Source organism: Ambystoma mexicanum, chromosome 3p (genome assembly GCF_040938575.1).
Source record: "Ambystoma mexicanum isolate Mex_15411 chromosome 3p, UKY_AmexF1_1, whole genome shotgun sequence".
Taxonomy (NCBI): Eukaryota; Metazoa; Chordata; class Amphibia; order Caudata; family Ambystomatidae; genus Ambystoma; species Ambystoma mexicanum.
The window spans coordinates 1,109,775,954-1,109,792,157 of NC_090925.1; the positions used below are offsets into that span (position 1 = coordinate 1,109,775,954).

Genomic DNA, 16,204 nt, shown 5'->3' on the forward strand with positions numbered 1-16,204 from the left:
AGCCTATCAGGAGGCTGGCATTCTCCGAGTGGCTTGAAGTTGAACGCTAGGCTCAGAATGTCTGCAGAAAAAAACACGTTCAGAAATGTTTGCATAACCAAGTGCTGATGGAATATTTGACATTCCATCCAAAGGGCGGCAAAACGCATATGTTCTGCAGCCTCTCTCACGTCGATGATATAAAAGGCCAGTGCTCCTCGGGGCCTCCCATTTAGGCACTAATTATCTTATTTACACTTCTTTGTAGAGCTCATTCACAACAGCAAGAGATTAATATGTGTGCAACAGTCCAGGATTGTTTGGGGGAATGCTTCCCCTTGGAATTGCTGGAATGTGGCGTGCCTCAGGGGGCCTGCATTTCTGCAGCACTATTGGATATCTTTTGCCGTCCTTGGAGTCTGCTTTGCCAACTAGGCTGACGACACTCAGCTACTTATGGAGCTGAGTGGTGACTATGAAAATGATGAGAACTGGATGGCAATCAGCGGAATGTGCCTGAATGGTGATATAAAACCAAGATGTTGATCTTTAGTTCCCTTCAAGCCAGTGCGAAGCTCCAATCTCAGTATGCCGGCTTTGGCATCGAGAAGCACTATATCAAAGTAGAGACAAAGTGGGCAAAAGAGGCCCCACAGACTCACAGCGCTTGCAACTATAAATTAGGTTATGGATATGTGGCAGCAGTTAATTGTTAGGGTGTGGGTGCATTGCCCTGCATTCCACAGTAAGAAACGTGCTAAGGCAGTTGTAAACAATTCCACTGCGCCACACCATGTGATTCAAGATGTACAGTTGTACAAAATTGTTTTATTCCAAGTTCAGTACAGCCTGACACGTGTTTCGAGCTTGACTCTTCCTCTGAGGCAAGACATTTTGACTAATCTTGTGTTGGTCACATTTAGGTTAGATGAACGCTTATTTAGGCTTGAGTGTAGTATTCTTAAGTATTACTGCCGTTGCAGATGCACAGTTATTAGAATGTTTGCCTGTCGGCAACTGACTGGGGTTTTGGGAGCCGACAGGCAAACATTCTAATAACTGTGCATCTGCAACGGCAGTAATACTTAAGAATACTACACTGAAGCCTAAATAAGTGTTCATCTAACCTAAATGTGACCAACACAAGATTAGTCAAGATTTCTTGCCTCAGGAAAAGTCGAGCTCGAAACACGTGTCAGGCTGTACTGAACTTGGAATAAAACAATTTTGTACAACTGTACATCTTGAATCACATGGTGTGGCGCAGTGGAATTGTTTACAACTGTCTTACTATATCAAAGTAGCCAAGAAAGTGAAAACATTGGGGGATAGTCTTGGAAACCCTCACTGGATATGTCGGCTCATATAAATAGTGTTACAAGTACAACTCAATAGCACCTTAGATGGCTGAGATTGGTGAAACCTGATGTCTCGGAAACAAACTGCTCTACCCTGGTCCGCAGCATCATAATGCCCAGGATTGATTACTGTAGTGCATTATTGATTGGGCACAAGTCCTGCAAAATGATGCCGTCAGGATTATAAAAAATATTCCTAGGCATATGCAAGTCTCGGCCTCTAGAAAGAAGCTGCATTGGCGTCCTGTGGAACCCAGAGTACACTTTAAGGTCCTCACAATAGTTCACAAATGCCTTTACGGACAAGCTCCTCGATACATTAAAGAATGTATCGCTGTACAAAACCTGGCAAGAAATACGCGGTCTGCGGATGGTCTGCCCCAAGAGTGAGCGGGTGAAAGGGAATGGTCGCTCATTTCCGGTGCTTGAGGCCAAAGAGTGGGATAAACTCCCGGTCACACTGAGCCAGTGCTCTTTTGGAAACTATTGAAAACAGCCTAGTTTGAATAACCACCTCTGGCCTTTTAATGCTTTGCATTGAGCGCCCTGATGCCTGCGGGCTCCGGCGCTATATAAATATGTAAATAAATAAATAATAGCAGAAATAGGTTATTGGGGACGACTTTTATATGTGGCACTTGAAGTGTGATTGTTGGGTCATTAGAAAGGATACAGTCCATAAACACGCTCTAATCTGTATGAAACAATGACCCTGTCATCACATTTTATTTCAATTTGTGTATGTAGGATATTTCTTTGTAAGTTACATTACTTTGCATACTGGAACTGGAACACATGCAGGATGAGGAACATAAAGCTACAATCATTCTGTTTTTGCTCAACTGGTTTATTTAATGACTTATGCATTGTCGGGTTGCTTTATTATGTGGCTTGTGCACTTTTAAAGTAATTTTACAAAACGACATGTAATCGTAGGACTCCAAATTCAAACATGAACACATATTTGCACCAATTTACCTTGTAATATTCCGGTACCTGAATTTCAGACCAGGTCAAAATTCACACTGATATTTAACCAAATACGTGCTCCTGGTGAAAAAACATGTAATCTCACTCCATAGTAGTGATTCACTTTGCAGTATATACTATTTAGAAAAAGCCTCACTCGTCGTATACTGGCATTGCTCCGTATATAATCATAGTGAGCATTCATATTCACTGTGCTTACTTCCTGTACCTCGCACACTCCAGTCAATGAAAAATGTTCAGTAAACATGCCACAAACATTACAATTTCAGGAAGAATGTGTCACAGCCTCTCTGATACAGAGGCGAGGAAAGGGTCAAGAGTTCACGACCAAGTAAACCCTTCCAACTGGGGAGACCAAAAGCAGTCCAAGAGGCAGGCCTAGGTCCTAGCACACAAATCAAACAAACCAATCCATACAGAGTGGGGACAAATAACAGTGCTGAGAAAGCGGGCAGAGTCCTGATAGTCCATGCTACTGAAGAGAGGCACAGGATTACTAGTCAAAGAGACGGAGGCAGTGGATGTAAGGAGAGAGGGGGGTGGGTGGATGGGGTGAGGTAAGGAAAACAGGCGGCAAAATTCAGCGGACAGAAGCAGTACAAGAGAATACAGGAGACAGGTCGGTTGAGGAGCCATGCGCGCCACTGCTCTTCTGTGTCTAATGGAGTTGTAGTCCGGTGCGAACCTCCTGAATGGAGGGCGTAGCCAGTAAGGGACGAGTCATCCCACGTGGCAGTATTTCGGGGAGGTGCGGTGAGGGATCTCTTTCCCAAGAAGCTGGGTCCACAGTCCCCTACAGCAGCTTGCTAGAAGAGGTCAGATGCACGCTTACAAAGGTGAGACGGAAGAGGAGGTGGGGCCTGGTTGTTTTTATTTTATTTATTTATTTTTTATTTGTGTTTGGTTTGTTACAAACCTTTACAATCTGCAGTAAAATTGTACAGTCTAAAAACATTTCAATGATTAAAAAAAAAGAACAAAAGAAAGGAAAACATAATCCAAATAAAAATGCTTCTTACACTTCTCTTTTTCAGGAATATACCCAAGCATAATGAATTAGATGATACAAATAGGTTGTTTTACAAACTAATACCCTCTCGACATTTGTGTTCAGAAACTGCCAAGATTTTTACAAAAACCGCTTCTGCCAAGACCCTCCCATGTTGTCCGAGGATTCAGTATTCTCTTCCAGACTTCCTAAGGGTCTAGGGTACTGTTGTTACCCTTACCGCTTTTTAAATATATCGTTCTTTCAAATTGCAATGCGGAGCATTCCATTTGACTCTATCGACTGCTCACCCCTACAAAGCCTACAGGTTGTATCAGATGAATCTACAAGCCCACGCCTTACTGCAAAAAGTTCCACCTCAATCGCGTTATTAGATTCTGATAAAACCTGTTTGGAAAGAGTGACAAGTATGATGCTATTGTAGCCCTAGGCTTGTGCTCATGCGAAAGATGGTCCAAGGAAGAGTAGCCATGCAGCAAGTCTGTTGTGATTACCCAATCCTGCTTATACAGGGCTTTCTTTACTCTTTCCGGATTGGTTAGCAGAATTTCAACTTCCAATCCCAGTTCATTTAATAAATGATCACAGTTGGCACGCGATTTTCCCAGATACGTATCCGATTTGAGAGACTGGTTCCTTCTCCCTTCCAGTGGCAAGTTTGCTACCCATACAAGTTGGGTGATTCAAACATTTTTATTTTCCTATATAAAGACGGCACTGCCATTGAACCCGTACTCTCAAAGACAGGAGACACAGCTCGTATCTCGTGGCTGCAACTGGGAGTCCATTGGGGATCCCCAGTACCAGTCTCCACATCTTCTCCTCTATTTTACACAGCCAGGCGTAGGTTTTGTTGCACCAAAGTTCTAGGCCGTATGACAATTTTGGCACCACCGTCCCTTCATAGAATTGGATGGCAGCCCTTATCGAAAATCTTCCATACCGCTTATCCACCTCTCCCAACTGGTTTGTTAAGTTATGTGCCTTGAGGCTGAGCAATACCTGTGTGTCCGTCAAAAAAAAAAAAAGACAAAAAAAAAAAAGACAAAAAAAAAAAAAGGAAGGGTTTTGTTGAGAAATGAAAGCCCAAGAAGGTTAGGCTCTCCACTCCTCCCGCCAGATGTTCTGCGCACTTCCACTTTTGTGGACCCTGTTTCCTGCCTCTCAAAAGCTTGAGAATTTTTGTTTTTGTAGGATTAATCTAGAGGCCGCTCTCCTCTGCATATTTAGAGAAGGCTTCCAGAAGCCTCCTTGTTCCAGTCCTCGAGCAATCGAAAAGCAGGACCTCTTGTGCGTATGACACCCAAGAGACTTTTACACATCTCTACCGCGGTGGTGTCAAAGCAGCTGGATTTAGGGTCCCTCCCACGTCTGAGACATATAGGTTAAAGAGACAGGGTGCCAAAGCGCACCCCTGCCTCAATTCTATGTCAGTATTTATCCTCCATGAGAGATCCCGGGCTTGATTTAATGGCACATGCATACCTGCGCTTTCATGCAAAGCTACTATCGGCTTCAAAAGGCCTGGAGGCACGCCCCATTGTTGTAATTTAGACCATAATCTGCGGCGGTCCACCCGATCAAACGCCGCAGTTGGGTCTATCGGGGGCCACATAAACGGTCATATTTTGCGTTCTGCTTTTTGTCTCCTGAAGTTCCCTTGCTATGGCACCACTGATGTTAGTTGAGTGCCCCCCGACGGAAACCCGCTTGGAACTGGTCAAATCTCCCTGTAGAACTTGCCCTAGCCTCAAGATGCCACAATAATATTCTTGCAAACATTTTGCTTTCTACGTCCAACAGGGAGATTGGCCTATAGTTCTTCGGGTCCCATATGATCCCCCTTTTACATATCGGGACAACGTAAGCCGATTTCCATGTCTCAGGGAACTTCCCGCTGAGCATTATATCTGTGATCAGAAGAGAGAGGACAATCGACCAGGAATTCACGTTGTTCTTTCATACATCATTTGTAATCCCACTAGATCCCGGAGCCCGAGATGGTTTTGCCCTTTTAATCAATAGGCTGATTGTGCCTGGATCCAGTTTGAGGACATAAGTAAATGGTTCAAATTCCGCATGATGAATGCGCTCGCCCTGTGACTGAGGACGGTTCATCCCTCGGGGCTCGACCTCATTGTTCATCCCTCAGTGGGGAAACGAGGCACCATCTTTGCTTCCTCCCCAGCCAGTGGTGAATGGGAACAGTGGGAAGGGGGCGTGGATGGCAGGTGAGTGGGAGTGTGGACATTGAAAGGGGGAGCAGATGTGAAGGGACGCTAGGAAGACTGAAGTTTCCACACTACTATGTTCTGGGTTTATACCATTTATTTTAGCCAAAGAAAAAATATTAATATATGTAAATAAAATACATACCTTTGATTCTTGGGGCATTATTAATGGGGCGGTTCACCGCTCAAGCTCTTGTTCTGAGGTGTACATGTTTTATTTTTCTAGCTGCTGCAAAGGCAATTTTGGGTGGAAGGTGAAGGGAGTATTGGATGAAAGATCAGAGGGCTGCGGGTGGGAGGCTGAAGGAAGAAAACCAGAGTAATGCCTGGAAGGCAGAGTGAGGAGGGGAGCAGAATATTTTAGAAGGGAAAGAGAAGAGTGTAATGTTGGACGAGATGAGCGGATTGAACAGGCTAGTGGATTTCCCACTTGACCAAATTGTTTGATCCCAGGCAAATCACTTTGTCTGACTGTTTCCAGCTATAGCCAGACTCATCACACAGCTCCAACTGTAAGCAAAGACAACTTCAGAAACTTTGAACATTTTGTCTACCTAGCTAAACCTCATCATGGTTGTACTCATAATAGCCATTAACTCCGCCCACCCAAAGCTCCACCTCAATGACCCACTCACCTAGGTTCCCTGTCACTGTTGCCCACAGGGCTCTTTGGATAAAATCTGCCATTGCTCCACAGAAGCCCACCTCTATTTATGACTCAACCAGTATGACTAACATTCATGCAGACGTTAAAGACACACGCAGCCTGCTCTGCCTATAGACGATCAAGCCACAGAGCCACCCCTATGCCTACCACACCCACGCCTTATGCTACCTTTGGCAAATGAGCACATGCATCATCCATCTGAAATGTTGTGATCGCAATTTACACACAGCTGGGAAAGCTGCATGATCACCGAATGTCATGAGGTGAGCCAGACGTATTTCCCAATCCCAGAGGATTCAAATGGCACATTGTTTACTAAAAAAAAAAAAATTCCAGGTTTTCCCTTATTTGGATTATTTTCAGGGTTATTGGTTTTAAGTGGCAAATATGTGCATTAATTATCTTAATAATTACATAACAAAAGAAGTGCTCACACCATATCACGTTTATGATCATGCAGGCAATGTTTGACACTGTGATAGAGGGGAATTCTGGGCTAAAATGGGATCCCGTGACACATCCCCCTCTTATTGGAACTTAAAACAATATCTCAAAGATTCTATATGGAGCGCAAGCACCCACTATAAAATGGGAGTGAGGCATCGAGGTCTGCTCGTTTCACACTATTCAATCTACATCGCACAGGGTTGACTGACCCCTTCACCGCACTTGTTCAGATGTTCCCCATGCAGGAGGAATGCTGGTAAGAGTTCTCTTCCTGATGCTGCTCTTATTGGAAAAAACAGCACATGTCTTCCCAAAACAAACACTGTGTTATCAGGACTTCAATTTGGTTTGTTCTCTGGAAGTGAACTGTCTACGAGTACCAGGGAGACCATGAAGCTTTTCTGCCACAGCAGTTGCGTAAACTATGTAGAAAAACCAAAGCGGCCTGCTTTCTAGAGTATTGAGGTCCTCCTGGTGTTTGCTTCTCCATTTTGCTGTCTCGGCCACAACTCAGTATTTTATGGCAAGATTATGTCTGTAGCCTGAGGGATATGGCAAATACTTCCAGATTCCGCAAATATCTTTTTACTGCATGTACCGAGGGTAAGAGTTAGTCGTGAGCTACTGATTGAGACACCCCAGCATGTGACTGGCATGTGGGATCTCTGATAATGTGATCGCAAATGCCGCCCTGACATATTGATATCACCGATTCATGCAGTAAAAGATGTGTCCTTGCAGTAGCCAATGATACGGGTTGTAAATGTCATCCTCTGAGCAAATTATTTATCCAGCTTGAAAAACGTCTCAAGTTTTAAGAGTTGGAATAAGTCAATGGCGGACAGACAAAAGGTCTGTTCCCCATGCGTAAATCCCTCAAAGTTCTGTACTTTCTGAAAACGTTGCTGAGTGTCTCACAAATTAAGCAATTACTGCTCAATTTATTCCCAAAATATATACACATTTTCATTCCAATATCAAAATTATAATATTTTATGCTTCAAATGGCGACAGTCAAGTTTTACCATGCCACATCTCTATTCACCTCCAATACTGCAGATAGAAGCATGAGCGTCCATGAAGTTTCAATAAATTAACCGTGGCTTGATCCTATCACAGGGCCCAATTGTTTTTTTACAAATGTGTATGAAAATCATGATAGAATAGAACAATTTTAACAGTAATATGCATTGGCTAACTTCACTCAAATTGCCTTTCTGGTAGTACCTGCAGAGAGACTGAAACGTTTCCGTCTTGTGCCTTCTATAATGACTTACAACCTAGGTCAGGAGTCTGCAACCTGTGTCTCTCCAGCAGTTATGGATTAACACTCACAAGATCTCTCACTGTTCACAATGCTGGCTTGGGCTAATGGGAGTTGTAGTCCAAAGAATCTTGATAGCCAACAGTTGCAGACTACAATCTAGGCCTATATTGAACCCACTGCTAATGAAGTTTAATATCTGATGAATCCAGGATGCCTTAATTGCCTTTAGAAATGTTGTGCATCCCAGTAATTTGTATTTTTTTTATTAAAGTATATCCAAATATCCAAGAAAGTGATTGAAGAGAATTCAAGTTAGTGTTTCTCAATGTCAGTTATTTGTGTATAGTACAGTGCAAGGATGCCATTGGTCTGGTTTATAGCACAATCGTCTTGTCCGAAGTCACATTTGATAGACAGCTCCCGTGTCTGCTCAACCACAGGCGGGGGTCTGGAGGCATGGCAACGTATATGCAGATTGCCTGCGTTCAGTATCTTGCAGGTGAATGGCAGTGTCACAAATCAACTTCCGGGGCACCAGTGGTCCAGGGATGAATATCGGTTTCTAAACCATCAATCAGCACCACACCTCTCGTACACCAGAAGGGATCCAAACATATTGGAAACACAAGTAAATTAGAAACCTCCTTGTCCAGTTTTGGTATTGTGGATGGAACGACAGGCTTATCTCCGCGAGGTCGTGGATTGTTGGTTAGTTGCAACACAGCGAAAATAAAATTATTACCCAATGATAAAAGGGACTGTCCAGTCAATATTGTATCAACATATCTAATTTATTATTATTACAACAGCCAGTTCTAGCACACTACAACATACAAGCCACCCTGCAAAGGAACACAGAGGACAGACAGTTTCACAAAGAAAAGGGATACACTCTGGATACTGATAGGAGGGCAGTCTGTAAAGCAATCAGTCGTAACTGTTCAAAATTATTTGGTGTCAGCACCAAGGAAGCAAGGGGTTGTAAATGTCACTATGTGCCTTTGGTGGAGGACCAGGGGGACAGAAGCACCTGGTGATTGAGATGATCTTGATGCTTGACAGGGTTGAATTGGTTCCTGGACGATATGCAGCTCCTGGGACAGAGTTCACGATGGGAGACAGCTGTGTGTATGAGGCAGCAGGCATTTCGACAAGCGAGGCTGGATGACAGCTGTCATACTCGGTGGCTCAGTGTCAATAATCATTGTCTTGGTGCTGGTTGGTGGATCTGGAATGCTGGACAAGGTCTCGGATGGCTTTAGTGACTGCAGCATGACAACAGTCAATGGAGCAGCTGGTTGTGATTCGAGGGCTCGACTGCCTAGAAAATGTCCTCAAAAGATGGACGCTGGTTGATGTAATGCACTGTTGTTACAGGTGGGTTTTCGACAAGATCAATGTTCACCTTCCCTTCCTCCTCACCTGAATCCTCTGAGGAGGCTTTTCGCAGGGCGAGCTTCTTCTTTGATTTCTTCTTTGAGAAGAGAAAGAGTTGTCCTTGGTAAGAAGCCACCCTGATTCCCTGTTAAACAGGGAAGCAGTGGACTTCCTTCCCGCGGAGACCAAATGGAGAGGAAAAAAGCAGCCGCTTAAAAAAACCTCTCAGTAATGGCAGATGTAGCAGACCACCGGGTGGTTCTATAGACCAGAACTGGATGGAAGGAGATCCGTAGTGCACAGTGGAGGTTCCGAAGGTAGTAGCAGAGATGGAAGGGTCCTGGGCTTGAGGCTGAGGGGTGGAGGCTATACTGGTGCCGACGCCCAGGATGGAAACGGGCGAGGATAAGGAGAGGAGTCCAACAATCAGGCCAGGTAGATGAAGAGCACGAAGGGAGGCAGGAGACAGACTGCCAGGGCGGAAAGGAAGAGAACCAGGAAGGAAGAGCACAGAGCGGGAAGGAAAGGAGAGCGAAGCAGTGAGGTGAAAGCGAGAAAAGGCAAGCGTAAGAGGCAAAGAAAAGACCCGAGTAGGGAGATGCTTGGGGAGCAGGAGAGGGAGCAGTAAGCGAGGCGAGGCAGGCAGAGCAAGCGCGAGGAGAAAAAACACGGGAGCACAGCAACAAAGTGAAAGTGACCAAGTTGCAACGCGCCGAACCCAGAGATGGGCGGGGCTAAATACTGAACCTGCGCTAAGGAGCAAAAAGACTAGACCGGTGGACCAGGAAGTGAAAAACAAACCTAGAACAATCTAATGGCGCCGCCAACACCAAGCGTTCCATAGCTGCCAGCGGCCACCGGGAGACGACGGCGTGACAGTTGATGCTTGTCTTGGCACGCCTCCTAGCTTCTTTGCTTGGCTTGTGTTGTCGTTTAAGGTGGACTGGCCAACGCTTAGGAGTGTGTTTGCATGCAAGGGCCTTCCCACCTAGGAAGCTTGCTGACATAACCTAGCCTAGCAGAGCACGCTGTGTGCTGGCTGGGTACTCATTCTGGAGCTGCTGAACGGGTCCTCTGAGTTCCGTATCTGCCTCTGTTCCCTGGGAGATATTTAGGGGAGGGAATTTGCTTCCCTCTTGAAAATCCTGGCCTTCCTTCACTAGCGGTAGCTGTAAGTCAGGCTGTACCTTTAAGCAGGGTCCAAATGAGTCGTCCCTACTCCTTTCGAAGTCATTGGATGATCTGCTAAGAGAAGCCCCAGAGATTGGTGCAAGCTAAGCCTACCTTAATGAGCCAGTCCTGGGTCCCCACCAACAATCTTCTGTTAGGTGTGATGTCATAACCAGAGTGCTTTGCAACAGGAAAGGTAAAGGGGTGAAAACATGTACTAATAAGTCCCACCCATCTTCCTGTCTGTTGTGGATGGAAATGTCTCTCTGGTTAATTGAGCTCTGTGGCTCCTGATCAACGTGCAGGTCTCCCTTGAAGTTATGGCGAGAATAGACTTTCTGTCCACGTCAAATCACATACTTCTTCCTCTGAAAGGGGGTTCCCATGCAGGGTTGCCTACGGTAAACAGTTGTCCCAGACATGACATTCACGGCCATTCATGCTAAGGGGTGGGACACATATGCATATCTAAAGGGTGTTGGGTTTCCTGTCCCCCTTGTCAGTCCTGTCACCAGGCCTCCCACAGGCCTGCTTCATTTAACTCTCATCAGTATGTGGTGCCACCAGCAGGCAGACAAATGATAGGGGCCTTTCTTAATTAAATATCAAAGGCCCATGCGGCCATTGATATTTAATTAAGCTAGCCATGGCAGGGGGAAGGTGTTGCCCTCCTCCTCTTGCTGCTTTCAGGTACTCCTGGCTGTCACATTCCAACTGAACATGACAGGAGGGCTGCGCCTGTAGGCTGTGTCCACCCAAAGTACACGTGACTATGTTATTTGTGTAGTGGGCATAGGAAAATGTGTGGATTAGCCCCACACGTTTTCCAACAGTGATCGCCCATCATTTAATTTCTTTAAAAAATATCAAAAAAGCCCAGGCGAGTGTACACCCGCCATGCGGATGGTTGAATTCCTCACGCAGAGGAGTGCTCTGAAATGGGTGTAGAAATGTTTTGCTGCAGCTAAGTTGTGCTGAGGTAGGATGTGCAGTGAGTAGTGCATGATGCGAAAGGTGTGGTGCGGGCAATGGTTGCAGCATTGAATTTCTTGCAGTCCCCCATGTGCAGGGACAGTAACTATTCTGCTGAGCCTAGCTTCAGTGCCGGTGGAAAGGTTGGAGTTTCCTAGACATTGTGATTATCTATAGGTAGTGAAAGAGTTGGGCAGCGCCAGAGAAGTGCTCCTTGCATGAACATGCATAGTAGTTCTGTAATAGTGGCAAGGGGACTATCATCAGTCTCCCCACTTACATGTAAGAGGAACTGGGCCCTGGAACTCCCCTGCCACAAGAATGGAAGACCCAGTCAGAGGAAAAAGTTCACTGTCTTTATTAACAAATCAATGAGAAAATCACATCAAGAGCAATGCAATATTCTCCAAGCGCTCTCAATCTCTTGACGCCTGTTTGGTTTTGTTAAGCTCTGACGTCCCAAAAATGAGGTTACGTCCCAGAAATCTAATAGGGGAAGGGATTGGTTAGCGAGGTAAACTATGTGTATATTCCATAATGGATTAGTGAACCTATTGCATAAGCCATATCTGGTGGCTCCACCTGAGACCACTTATATGTGCTATGAATACAAAGTTGCAGGCTAGCTTAAGGTGATTGGCCTATACAGCATACTGTAAGCTTAGCATGGAAGGCAATTGGGGATTGGGCATAAAGGGTCTTCTCAGCCTTGGAGCTTTGGACAGTTACCAGGCCAGGTGCAACTATTCAAGGTAGTGGGAATGATCCTGAAGGTGCTGCATGTTCCCAAAAAGTTACCATGTATGATCTCCAAGGCCTTGAGACAGAACATTCGGCTTTGAACCTGTGTAACTTTTGTATCTTCCTGCCTTTGGTTCGATGGAAACCGGCATCTCAGTCTGGCTTGAATGAATAGGCTCTGTCTTAGCAGGTTCAGATCACATGTGTAGGGACCATGAAAATGTACTTCTCTTGCTTACAATTATGGAGGTTTTTGGTATGTGTTCCTTGCATGTGTTCCTATCTCTTCTGTTAACTTGAAACCTTTCTCTCTGTGTCCTGAGTGAGGCTGTGCACTGTGTCCTTGCCGGAAGCCTAGTCTGCATGTTTCCTGTTTTCCTTCCTCTGCGTGCTTGAATTCATCCTGCTTTTCCCCTTTACTCCATTGCTTATGGCTTCCATCTTTAGTCGCATGCCGCCCATGTTAGCTGCGGTTAAGCGTCAGCAAGCAGTTCAAATGTATTCTCATGCGTCTTGCGGTTTCCGCATAACAAAAGGGTATACATATGTCAGTCCGCTAGCTATGTGAGTCATAAACATATTCTTCCTGTCGATCATCAGTAAGGCTACATGTCTGGGTAACTTCGTGCAGGGATACCTATGTGCTTCATGTCTACCGTATCTATGTCATAATGTCAGTCGGGACGTCATCAGCGTTTTTAGCGGTTGCAGTCAGTTAACTTGTTCAATTGATGATAGCTGCATCTTTTCAATACTGTCATCCAGGCATGGTCTGAACGGTTGTCTCAGTGAGTAGCCCTCTCACACCTGTGATACATCAATTATGGGGATGAAGAGCCTAGAAGAGATGTACATCTCTCGTTGCTCTGTATTCGGGCCGATAGTGGAATGGGTGTAATGAGGACCACATTTGAGTCCCCATCTTCATTTCCCTCTGGTCGACAAGGCGACCACACTTCCTTGACAACCTCTTTCACTTGCGGTCTTGGTATCCATACTTTCACCACTCCTCCCCAATGTCCATGGTACCTCAAGTGCTTGTCTAAGCTCCAGGTCATATAGCAGCAAAATCCCCATCTGGTTTACACCACTCCCATCTTCCCAGTAGTTTGTTTTTTTTTATCTGGGGGAAAGGAGAATCTTGTACCGGGCGAGAACAGAGAACACTGCTTCAGGTGTGGTTGCAACACCCGAGAGTCTGTTTCTCCATCAGCTCTTGTCTCCACGTCCATTAATCTTTTCATCCCCATTGTCTTTTCAGTAGTCTTCTTGCACTGCGCTATACCTACTCTGATAATGCAGAAGGCAAATAATACTAGCACTAAGGCTGCTATCAGTACTTTCAATCCACTAGCCATCCATGATGGTATCCAGAAAAATATGTATGTCAGCCAATCTTCGTCCTCTCCTATTAGGTTTGTCACTGCCTCCCTTTTCGCCTGCAGGTTTGATAATTGTATGATTGCCTCTGTTAGTGTCCCATTCTCTCCATCGTGGGAAGGCATGTACGTACAGCAAGAAGGCCCAATCTTGGTCCAAACGCCTCCCTCTGTAGCTTTGGGGAGATCCAGAAAGTATCTGTTCTCTAAGGTCATCAATCTGACACCTCTCATCTCCTCTTTGATGGCTTTAAAGCCTTTGACGGTCGAGTTTATCATTTGCAACAGGCCCGTCTCGTGATCTGGAGCCAATTGGCCTTGGCTCCTGTAACCACTGACGCAAAGAACATCTCTGTTTGGCTGAATAATCAGTTTTCTGGTGGTATCCCGTCTAGTGCCTCTTCCATCTTTGTCAAAACATAGTTTCCTCTCTTTACTCTCACTAGCTCTGCAGGCCGTTTCTTCCTCTGGTGTGTATTCATCTGGGGGAATCAATCTACTTGTATGTCCTTTAAGGACACTACTAAAGCTGGTGTGTTCAGTTGCACCAGAGAGCATATTCCTCCCCAGTTTAGTGGGCATTACATGTATGCCTTGGATCTGCATGCCCAGTAGTGAGCCATTAACACTGAAGTGCCTTCCTTCATGCCTGGTATGTTAGAGATTGGCTTGCATCCTTTGTTCTCTCCAACCTTCACTGGACCATCATTCTGGAAACACAAGGAAACCTTCTCGAGTGGTATAATTTGCATGGGACCTGCTTCGTTCTCCGCCAAGGTGAGCAGTTTTGCACTTGCTGCCCACTCGTTGAGGCAGTCATCCTTTTCCTTCTGCACTACTTATACTGCAACTGTCAGGAGTGTGTGTGCTTTGCACCCTACCATTACTTTCTTCCAACCTTCTCCTGTAAATATTTGTCTGTAGTAGTTGTGGTCTTTCCAAGCATTCTGGCATTCCTCCCATCTCCCTCTGTCCTGTCTTTGGACATTGTAATTCCTTCTGTATCACTATTCTGGCCTGTCTTTTGTTCGTGCCATTAGGAACATATTCTATCATCTTATCAGTACTCCAATAGTGGTCTATAATCTCCTGAGTCTTAATGTAGCTCTCTTGATATGGGAACGTCTTCTGCGTCTTCCATCTTAATGTAGCCCATCTCCCTTGGCATTGGCCCCCTGTTCCGTGGAGCGACGGGTAAATGAGGCCTTGCACTCTGTCTGTTGGGATTTCGGTTGCTATGAATGTTTTGAAAGTACTCATGCCATAGGGGGTGAGAGCAGAAATAGCAGCTCTCCTTCATTGACTCTCTCCTCACCTTGGTCATGTGCTTGTATCACTGATTATTAGACACCCGGGCCGATTCAGCTAGGTACGTATGTACATGTTCAAAATCTATAGCTGCGCTTCACCTGAATCTCTGAGCTAATCATGTGATAATGCAACCTTTTTTAGTGCAAAGAGGGTAAAATGATAGTCAACAAAAAACAGAACATTTCAACACAATAGATCTCGTCATAGTTTCCAACTTCTGTACCAGTAGGTTGTTATATTTTCCGTAAGGTTCATGAGACCACTTGAAAAAAGTCATTGAAATGCACCATTACTATTTTGTTTTGTTAGTTAAGCTCTCCTGCGGTAATACTGAGCCAGCACAGCAAAAATAAATTTCTTACAGACAAGCCACACTTTGCCACTTTTAAGCCATACAATAACAGGTGTATCACCTTGGGGTTAGTATTGGGTAAGTGTGAGCTAAGTAAAGAAGAAAAGCATAAAAGAACACCTTAGTTGTAATCATCTGTCCGAATGTGGCTAAACGTTTGGAAAAGTACTCCTTAAAGATTGTGCAGGTATAAAATCATTAGCCAAAGATCAGTCCATACTTTCACAATGATTACCTAATGTAAGGAAAGGACAGTGTGCCCAATCTAACTTTTCATTCAGTTCATATCTAGCTCTAGTCATCGACCAGGTTTCATCCGCTGAAGTGTTCCTTTTTCTTGTTCTTCTTGCATCAAATCGTCTACGTGTTGGGCCAAGGGGGTCTCACCTCTGCAGGGCTTCACATCTCCAAAGTTCCACACCTTCTTTCCCACGAGCTTTACAGTCTGTTGCTTGTTCTACAAAATAGGGGCCTTCAAACCTGGGCTTGCACCAGGACTAAACAAATTACGCAGTTACACCGGGTCCCCTGGGTAGTTGCATAAGCATCTCTGAGTCTGTTACTGGTGCATTATCTTCCTCATTGTTCTTCGGCCTCCCCCACCGGGACGACTGAAGTTGTCGAGAGATGAGAGGCACTACCCATCATTGAAGCAAGGCATTTGCGCATTTCATCACCTAAGACAGTGGCTGTACTCTCGGCATCTGTCAATGCTCTAGTAGAAGGAGCAAGTGAGAGTTGCATACGTAGTCCTATCACCACCTCATGAGGGATTAAATGGTGGTCGGATCCAGGTTGATTGCGCAATGTGTTCAAGGCTAGTGGTAGGCAATGTGGCCATCCCTTCTTCAATGTTGCTTTTATTTTGGCTATGTTTTCCTTGAGCAAGGCATTGAGGCATTCACATATCCCATTCGCTCGCGGGGGATAAGTGCAGGAAAACCAATGCTTAAT

General features: G+C 45.1%; 1 protein-coding gene across 7 annotated transcripts in view; it reads left to right on the forward strand.

The window, feature by feature from the left end:
• The window catches only part of FGF1 (fibroblast growth factor 1), a 524,090-nt gene that overhangs the window by 418,596 nt on the left and 89,290 nt on the right, over window positions 1–16,204 (forward strand). The window lies entirely within an intron of this gene.